The following is a 10,473-nucleotide window of genomic DNA, read 5'->3' as shown; positions in this document are numbered from 1 at the left end:
GGGTTCTAAGACCAGTTCCATCAATAACGTCATCAGCTGATCATTAACCTTACTCATTCGAAAGATGAGAATGATGCTTGTACTCCTTCCCTCCAAAGTGCTTTGGAAAGCATTTTGTGCTTTTTAAACAATTGTAGATATGTTTGTTGGTCCCCAGCTGTCAATTGACTTTGAAGAGTGCCTTCTATAGGGATACCAAGTGGCTCAGTGGATAGAGCATCATCCCTGGAGCCAAGAGGATCTGAGTTCAGATCAGACATTTGACACTGCAGAACCTGGGCAAGTCACTTAACCCCAACTGCCTCGAGAAAAAAAAAAAGAGTTCCTTCTGGGCTCTGAGGGATCACATTTAAGGCTTCATCAAACTTAAAGGTATTGTGGAAATCTGGGATTTTTCCCATTTCCTCTAGGCCTATCTGTGGGAGATAGATTCCACCCCCAATTTGTTTTTGGTCTTGGTTTCCTAGCTTCAATGTAGCATGAATGTGTTAGAACTGAATAGAAAGTTGACCCATTTCTCAGTAAACTTTCACACATACTTATTGTGATCTCTCAGTAATGAGCTCATCTGGTCTGTGGACCTAGTTCCCTTTTAGTTTGACCCTCAGGATTCCCAAAAGAAAGGGCTTCTCTCTTGGACTTTGATCTAGAGCCTGAGGCAACCAAGGCCTTAGATTTCAAATAACTTCAAAGCAGGGATTTAATCCCATCTAATTTAACCCAGTCTTCCTCAACATACCTGAATCCCTCTACAGCCTCTCTGACAGGTGACTATTAATCAATATGTGCTGCTGCAGCCTGTTCCACTGCTAGACAGCTCCATTTGTTAGAAAGACCTTCTTTGTACTGATTGAGTTGAAATATGCCTTTAGTAATTTCCACCCTCTCAGCCTGGGTTTGGGTCAGAATCCTCATTAGACCAAATAAAGACTCAGGTTCAATATACCAGATTTCCTAGCCCTGAGTTTAGTGGGAGATGGAGATACAAAAGGACAGACGTAAGGAAGAGAGAGACAAATAGAGGAGAGATAGCCAGAATCCATGAATCCTCCACTTCCTGTTTTCTTCAAGGTCCAGCTCACAGGGATTTCTTCTTTCTACCCATGACCCTTACAGAAAAATTATGATTAATATAGTCTACAAAACAATAAGAAAGAGTGGAGGGAAAAATGAGGATGCAGAAAGCTTGGCATGAAATTCAATTTAAAAGTATTTAAAGATTAAATTAGAGGGACAACAAGGTGGCACAGTGGATAGAGCACCAGCCCAGGAGTCAGGAGGACACGAGTCCAAATTTGAACTCAGACACTTAATAATTGCCTGTCTCTATGACCTTGGACAAGTCACTTAACTCCACTGCCTTAAATAAATACAATTTTTTAAAAAAATTAAATTACAATGACAGATGATAAATAGAAAAGATCTTTAATATTTTTTATTTAAGGCAATGGGGTTAAGTGACTTACCCAAGGGTATACAGCCAGGTAATTATTAAGTGTCTGAATCTGGATTTGAACTCAGGTCCTAGTGGGACCAGGTCTGGGTTTTATTGTTGTCCAGTAAATCCCCATTGGTTATCCTTTCCTAAGGACATGAACCCTAACCTCCCTAGAAACTCCAAACAATGCATAATCGCATAATCGCACTTTGGTGAATTTCCAAATAAATCCTCCAAGGAGACCCCAGTGGCTCCCAGTCCCAAAGAAACCATACCACCCTGCCTCCTATATCCAATACCCTATAAAAAGACTTGCTCTACCCACTACCCATTGCTGGAGTCTGTTTAGACCTGGTCCAAGCCATTCCTTCAATAAACAGCTTTGCATTCACTTCCATTTATAGTGTCATCTTCCTTTTTACGGAGAGTTCACCTTTTGACCTTTCATGTGGTGCATTATCTGGTAAACTATGAGCTCCTGCTAACTCCCTGATTTTGCCTTAGGGAACACTTGCAAACCTCTCCTGGATCCACCTGAACCCTCATTATTCTAGGATGACTGCTGCCATTCCTCCCACTCACCTTGGCCACTTCAGAAGACTAGACTAATTTGAGAGGTTAAGACTTCTATCTGGGTACTCCCCTTCTGCCATCCTAGAACATCCAGGGTGCTCTTTCCAAAATCCTAGCTAGATGGGGAACTACCTTGAAATAAAGAAATGGAACTGGGACATCACTCTCTCTGTTGAAACTGAAACTAAATGACTCAGCAAGTGGTGATGCCCCCTATGTAGGGTCTAAATTATAACCACTGGGTTACTCTGTGAATCTTCACCTCTCCTGGTACCTGTCTTCATGGGACCTTAAATTCCAAAAATACTCCAGACACTCCACCTGGGATGTGCCTACAAAAATCTGAAACAAATAGATCCCCAACTCAAGTCGAAACTGCTTGTCTTTCTTTCTACAGTACAGTGGCCTCTATAAATTGGATAAGGGAAGCTTGGCCACCTGAGGGAACTTTTGATTACGGCACTCTCATTGACCTAAACAACCTGTGTCAGAGGCAATACAAATGGAGTGAGATTCCATAAATTCAACTGTTTTTTGAACTGAGGCACTGCCCTCCCTATGCAAATCTATCTCCACTACCCAAATTCTTCTTCTTCTCACTCAACCAGAACCTTCCAGAATTGGTACATCAGATCCCTCAGCCCCTTCCATCACTCCTCCAGATGATCCTCTGGAAGATGCTCTTCTCTCAGTCCCCTTCCGCTTCCCCCCCCCCCCTTCCATTCCTCCTCTTCTGCCTGATTCCACCTCAGGTCTTTCACCAAGTGTGACCACATCTATTCTTCCTCCCACCTCAGATAATTGACCTTTTTCAATCACCACAACTTCTCCCTCTCTTTCACCTCCTCTTTTTTCCCCTCTTTCACCCGGTCCTGTCCTCCCTCTTTGTGAAGTGGCAGTCCTGAGGGTGGACTTATCAGAGTCCATGTCCCTTTCTCTTTTGCTGACCTCAGTCAGATTGAAAAACACCTTGGTTCCTATTCTATTGATATGTCTCAATTTTCTAAAAAATTTCATTATCTTACTGTATCCTATGACCTGACCTGGAGAGATCTTTACGTTGTTTTTTCCACTTATGTGCCTGCTGATGAGAAGGAAAGGGTCTGAAAAACAGCACAGGATCATGCAGATATGTTAAATAGAATCCCACAGACAATCCTGTAGGGACACCTGTCGTCTCTCTGGGGATGATCTTAAATGGAACTATCAGCATTCCCAAGATTTACATACTAGGAATCCCAGGATTGCTTGCCTGATGACTGGCCTGCAAACCGCAGCTTGGAAAGCTGTCAACTTTGATAAAATGAAGGAGGTTTTACAGGGCCCCAATGAAAACCCCCACAGCATTCCTTAACAGACTTAAAGAGGCTACTTCCAAATATACTAATGTTAATCCTGAATCTTCCAAAGAAATTATTTTCCTAATTATCCACTTCATTTCTCAGTCAGTCCCTGATATCCATAAAAAGCTGAGGAAGATGGAAGCTGGCCCCAGACACATATAGGAGACAGTCAATGCAACCTTTTTGGTATTTAATAATCAAGATGAAGAGAAAGCTATATCCCAGACCAAATCTCTCAGATGTTAGCCTCTGCTATTAATGAGTCCTGAGAGCCCCGAAGGGCATTTAGCTATTGCAATAATCCCAGAGGTGATTGTTTTAAATGTGGTAGGTAGGGACATTGGTCAGCTCAATGCCCAAATCCCAGACCCACCTCCAAGCTTTACCCAAGATGTGGCAAAAAAGAACACGAAGTCAGACTGCACCTCTCTTCCTCAAAAGGGAGGATCTTGGCTAAGGACCTTCCTGTTCTCTTGGGTTTGGCCATAGATGACTGACAGTGCCCAGGATCTGCCTCAACCCATCACAGAAGCAGAACCTCGATTAACTCTACAAATGACAGGTAAGGCAACATCTTTTCTCCCAGACACAGGGGCTACCTTCTCTGCCAGGCCAGAATATAAGAACCCCCCCCCAAAATTCATTTATTTCAAGTATGGGGATTCAGGGACTCACCTCTAATCCTCTAATTACTCCTCCATTACCCTTTTCTGTTGGGGCTTCCACTTTTACTCATCCTTTTCTGGTGGTTTCCAGCTGTCCTATACCTATATGGGGCAGGGATATCCTCTCATTTAAAGGTTCAGCTCTTAATTCCTGCCCTTCAACAACCATATGAGGATCCTACAGGTGTTTTCCTTCTTCACTTTCTGACTCTCCCACTCATGATACTTCCACTCTCCCTCATGTCCCTATAAACCCTGCCATTTGGGACATCCCTGTCCCAGTAATAGCTTACCATCATGAACCAATCCTCATTAAGCCATATTAATCAATCTGGTTTGGTTTGAGATGCTGCTAAAAAATTGGCTGACACAGCCTCATGTATTAGGGAAAAACCAGCTGACACTTGGTCCAGTTGATTTCAGTCTTCTCACATACTTCCTTGGCTCCTTCCCATATTAACCCCGCTTACATCCTTCATCCATCAAACTGTGAACACTGTAACTTCTCAGGTGGCCAAATCCATGATGCTACTTCAGGCACAAGGATACCAACAGTTCCATCCTTTACCCTTTGCTTACCTGATGACATCATCGCCTCCACTCAACTAGAAGTGGCTCTAGAAGAAGTGACCTCTAACCCCAATCCCCCCCTTTAGTAAAATTAAAATAAAAAGGCTGGAATGTTGAATCCAGGTCTGAGTTTCATTGTTACCTAATAAAGCCCCATTGATTATCCTATCCTAAGGACATGAACTCTATTCCATAAAAACTCTAAACGAAACACAAAATCTCACCTTGATGAACCCCCCAAAAAACATGCTCCAAGGAGACCCCAATGGTTCCCAGTCCCTATAGAAACCATAACACCCTACTGCTATATCCAAAACCCTATAAAAAAGACTTGCTCTCCCCACTACCTGCTGCTGGAGTCTGCTTGAATTCTGTCCACCCCTGTTCCTTCCTTCAATAAACAGCTTTGCATTCACTTTCATTTATATTCCTTTTTACCAAGGGTTCACCTTTTGACCTCCTTCTGGAGTCCTCCTGACTCCAGGGTTGGTGCTCTAACCATTATGCAACCTAGCTGTCCTGAAAATATATTTCAATATTTCTCTAATAAATTATTTTCTTGATCAATAACAATGGAGTCCTCATTTAGACTTTAACTCCTTAGTTCTTGCTGGGTTGCATAAAGAAATGGAAATGGCACTAAAAAAAATATAGATAGCAAAAATAGCTGGACCAGATCAAGTACACACAAGTTCATCCAGAGGGGACACAATTTTTACAGGGTTGAAGGAACAATCCTAAAAACTGTCCAGAAGAGGAGAGATACTGACAGATTAAGAAAATTTGGTTCAGCATTACAGTGGAAAAAAGTCTTGAGCTGATGTTAGGAACCACAGACCCATTCATTTGCTTAGCTACTCAATTCTATAAAATCTTTTTGAGAATAGTCTATAACATAAAAGAAAATGATGAAAAGCTTTCCTATATGATTGTTAACTGAATTTTTCCTTCACCACTCTTTAACCTGGATATGATAGAGCAGGCCAGACATAGAATGCCAGGAATCAGCACTTTAATTACTTTTTTTGAAAGGAGCTGATTTGTAAATCATGGGAATACTCCTGATCTTAGCTCCACTATGCTGTAGTCCAGGCAGAAAATATATACATGATCATAAGTGAGAAGAGAGGAGGAAGAACAATCAGTTTGGGGGTCTGAGTCTTCTTCCCAGGACAAATCCGTCATATGGGCAATTATAGCAAGTCTTGGGAGTCATTATCATCCAAGTATGACAACGCTGGTTTCCTCAAGTCCTGGGGAAATGACTGTTGATTGAATAGTCTTGGGGGTACCCCATTATTCTACTTGAATACAGATCTGGTTATACTAATTCACTTCAGTAAACACAACAAAAGAATGCAGAACTTGTCAGTATTAAAACAAATTACTTTGGCTTCTTTGTATTCACTATTTCCAAGGACCAGAGCCTGCCTGTGAAAAGAATCTCCAGGGAAAAAAAATTATTAAATTGATTCCACATAGAATATTAATTAGTATAAAAATCATAATTCTCTTCACATGATGTCATGGAAGACCACATTCTTAGAGCCAAACAATTGACTTAAAGACTATACTGCATTTATTATTTGTTGACTAAAAAAGAATTTGATTCAATGGAGCAAAATGTAGCCTTAAAGACTTCCCGCCAAAAGTGTGTCCACTGTGTATTTGTTAGGCTCATACATGAGTCGGGGACGGCACCAACTTTGGAGTCAGGAGTATCTGGGTTCAAATCTGGTCTCAGACACTTAATAATTACCTAGCTGTGTGGCCTTGGGTAAGCCACTTGACCCCATTTGCCTTGAAAAAAAAAAAAAGGAAATCTATCTTGCCCCAGAGGAAAAAGGAGAGGAAAGGGATGGGGAGAAAGGGGGTGGGGGAGGGGTGGGAGTATAGATGAAAGAAGAGAAGGAAGTTCATGGGAGAGAGTAGTCAGATACAATACACATTTGAGGAGGGATAGGGTGAAAAGGTAGAACAGAATAAAAGGGAATGGGGAGGAATAGAATGGAGGAAAATACAGTTAACAATAGCAACTGTGGGGAAAAATATTGAAGCAATTTCTCTGATAGACTAATTATAAAGAATGCAACTCATCCTGGAGATAGCTGATGGTACCTGAACACAGACTGAAGTACATTTATTTTTTATCTTACTATTTTTCTTGAGGTTTCTCTATCTTTTTTGGGGGAGGGGGGATTATGTTTACTTTCACAGGATTATGTAGTAATGTGAAAATAAATCATGAAAGATTTTTAAAAAAGCTGTATCACCCTAAATTTTAATGGATAGTACCAAGGGCAATGGGTCAATTCCCTGGAGCAAAAGCTCATCTAGACTGAATTCTGTTTAGCATTTTATGGGGTTTTTTTGTCTTGTTTTTTTTTTTTAGGGTTTTTTGCAAGGCAAATGGAGTTAAGTGGCTTGCCCAAGACCACACAGCTAGGTAAGGATTGTCTGAGGTCAAATTTGAATTTTGAGCTTTCTATACCTTATTTATTTCCTCTCTGAGCCACTTCCATGAGAATGAAGGTTCACTCATTCCCCCTCACCTTCCCCCTTTCCACTCCATGGTATAAGTTTTTGATTGACTCTTTTACATGAAATAACTTAGCCCATTCTCCTTCTCTTCTTTCCCTTTCTTCCAGTACATTCCCCGCCCCCCATTGATCCATCTTTATATATTATACCATTATATTCAACTCCCTCCTGTGCCTTGTCTATATATGCTACTTCTAATTGCTCTAATAAATGAGAAGGTTCATATGAGTTATCAGTATCTTCTTCCCATGCAGGAATACAAACAGTTCAACATCATTAAATCCCTCATAATTTGCCCTTCCCATTCACCCTCCCAATGCTTCACCTGAGTCTTGTATTTGAAGAGGCGGACCCAGCTTTTAAAAGAGAAAACCCATCAGAGTAGTCTGGGTAGAGATGAATTCCTTTCTCCAGTTTGTTGGAGGCAGCTAAGTCTCCTGATCAAGTAAGACTTTTAGCCCACCTCCCAACTTATATATCTACTTTCTCATTGTTTACCAATCAGGGTTTATTTTCACCTTTCAGGAGCACCTCCTTTTCCACAGATAATTTATATATTCAGGGGTCTCCATTGTTTGGTCTTTGATTACCAAGAGAAACCACTGATCATCAATTTATTATTTGCTAGCCTAAATAATAAACTGATTACTAATTACCCAGAACCTCAAGTTTTTCGTCTCAATGTCAAATAAACATTTATTATGCATCTACAATATGCTAAGCATTTGGGCTACAAAGGCCAACAAGTGTCCCTGCCCTCGTGGAGCTCACAACATAATTGAAAAGTCATACTGCAAGCAGCTATAAATCACTTAGACATGGGATAAATTAGAGATAATGAATAGAGGGAAGGCATTAGAATTAAGAGGACTGGAACCATCTTCCAGTAGAAGGTGGGTTTTAGCTAGGGCTTGAAGGAAGCCAGGAGGCAGAGTTAAGAGCCTTTCAAACATGGTGGATAACCAAAAGAAAATGCCTATGTCTAGTTTGAGTACCAGCAAGGAAAAGGTGAGTGTCACAACATAGAAGAGAGTACAAGAGCTAGTAGAAAAGGAGTGGTAGGGCAAATCCTAGTTATAAAGGCCTCTGAATGACAAACAGGTTGCTGTTTACTCACCAAAGATGTTTACCACCATAGTGAAAGATATTCAGCTCAGAGTACAAATTGAAAGGAAGGAAATGTGTACATATGGCTCTTACCATGTACTAGGTACTGGGGTACACATATTTCTCTTGATCTTCACAACAATGCTATGAGTTAACAATCCCTATTTGACAATTAATACTGAAGGAGGTCGAGGTGAAGTAACTTCTCCAGTGTTACAGCTAGGAAATGTTTTGAGACCAGATTTAAACTCATGTCTTCCTGATTCCAGGGCCAGCATTCTATGCATTCATTCCTGGTTGTCTCTAAATTGAAGATTTCCCTTAGAAATGGTCCTCCTACTGCTCATTTGCTTTATTTTTTTTAATTTTTATTTAGATTTTTCAAGGCAATGGGGTTAAGTGGCTTGCCCAAGGCCACACAACTAGGTAATTATTAAGTATCTGAGTTTGAATTTGAACCCAGGTACTCCTGACTCCAAGACCGGTGCTCTATCCACTGCACCACCTAGCCACCCCTGCTCTTTTGCTCTAAAAAAAAAGTTTTTATTTTTATTTTCTGTTTCTTAAATTATTATAGTTATACCAATTATCCTTCCCCCCTCACAGAGCCATCTCTGTGACTAATTGTATTTTTTATTTATTTATTTAAGACAATGGGGTTAAGTGACTTGCTCAAGGTCACACAGCCAGGCAATTATTAAGTGTCTGAGTTTAGATTTGAACTCAGGTCCTCCTGACTCCAGGACTGATGCTCTATCCACTGCACCACCTAGCTGCCCCCAATAGTATCTTTTTAGAGAGAAAAAAAAATGTGCACAACTGACACAATGAAAAAGTCTGAAAACATGTACAATGTCTCATACCTCTTGACCTTCAAACCTCCACCACAGAGTAAGTTGAGAGTGTCTTCTCATAATTCTGAGTATTTCTTGATCTTTATAATTTTGTTATGTTTATTTTTTACTTTTTTTGGCATATAGTTATTTCCATTTCCATTGTTGTAGTTGTTTGTTTTCTTGGCTCTACTTCATTCTGCATCAGTTTATCTAGATTATTTATCACATACCTAATTTCTTATTGAACAATCATATTACATTATATTCATTTATTAAAATTCATTTGGTCATTTCCCAATCAATGTCTACTTTTGTTACAGTTCTTAAATATCACAAAATACTGTTATAAATATTTTGGAGCATAGGTCTTCTTATTGATGGATTCTTTGGAATATAGAATGGAATCTGGATCACAAGGTATAAACATTTCAGTTACTTAATTTCTTCCAGTAATTACAAATTGTTTCCAAAATGGTGATGTCATTTCACAACTCTATCAACAAAGTATTATTGTGCCCGTCTTTCTGTTGCTCTTACCAATTTGTAGTATATGACCTGAAACCCCAGGGTTGTTTTGATTTGTATTTTTCCTATTATCAGTGATTTGAAGCATTTTTTTCATGTAGTTGTAAATAATTCATAGTTTTTTGATAAATTATTTGTATATATCCTTTGACTATTTGCCAATTAGAATATGGTTATTACATATATATGAATTGAACCAGTCTTACATTCTTTTTTTTAATGGTTTATAAAATGCAGTTTTATTTTATGTTACTTTGCTGTTACATAGGGCATAACATTTTCACAATGCTTTTTTGGGACTACAATCAATGATTAGCAACACACAATAGTGGTCCAAACTTTCTAATAAACAATCACTGGACAAACGTGACACCCTCTCACATGTGCACAAATCTGCATGGAAAAGTACTAAAAAATTAGGCCTGGATTCGTGTATTTCCAATGGTTCCCCCCATTCTAGTGTATTAAGAAATGACATGCACTTTAATTTGCCAAAAAGCAACATTTGTATTCTGGTAGTTACATGCTACTTCTATTACATAGTAAAGTGGACACCAGAACTACAAAGGCAGGAGTGTGAGTGAACTTTTATTGAGAAGAAATTATCAAATGAAACAGCAGCAACTGAAGGGTAAGAAAATTTCGTGCTGTCACAGGACATATCTTACAGGAGAACTATTTCAGCTTGTGATCCCTAACTCTATAATACCAAATTTGTTTCCATTTGACCCAAATACTTCCAGATTCCTCCTTAAAAGGAATATTTAAGAGTATGTGAAAGTTGTTTGCTGAAAGAAAAACCCTGAAAAACAAGATGAGACTATGGGGGTAGGCAGGGGAAGCTATGTAAAACACTTGAGTTGTATTTAACTACA

This window comes from Macrotis lagotis, chromosome 1 (genome assembly GCF_037893015.1).
Source record: "Macrotis lagotis isolate mMagLag1 chromosome 1, bilby.v1.9.chrom.fasta, whole genome shotgun sequence".
In the NCBI taxonomy this organism is placed as follows: domain Eukaryota; kingdom Metazoa; phylum Chordata; class Mammalia; order Peramelemorphia; family Peramelidae; genus Macrotis; species Macrotis lagotis.
The sequence above is the reverse complement of the archived record's forward strand: the minus strand, read 5'-3'. Positions refer to the sequence as shown.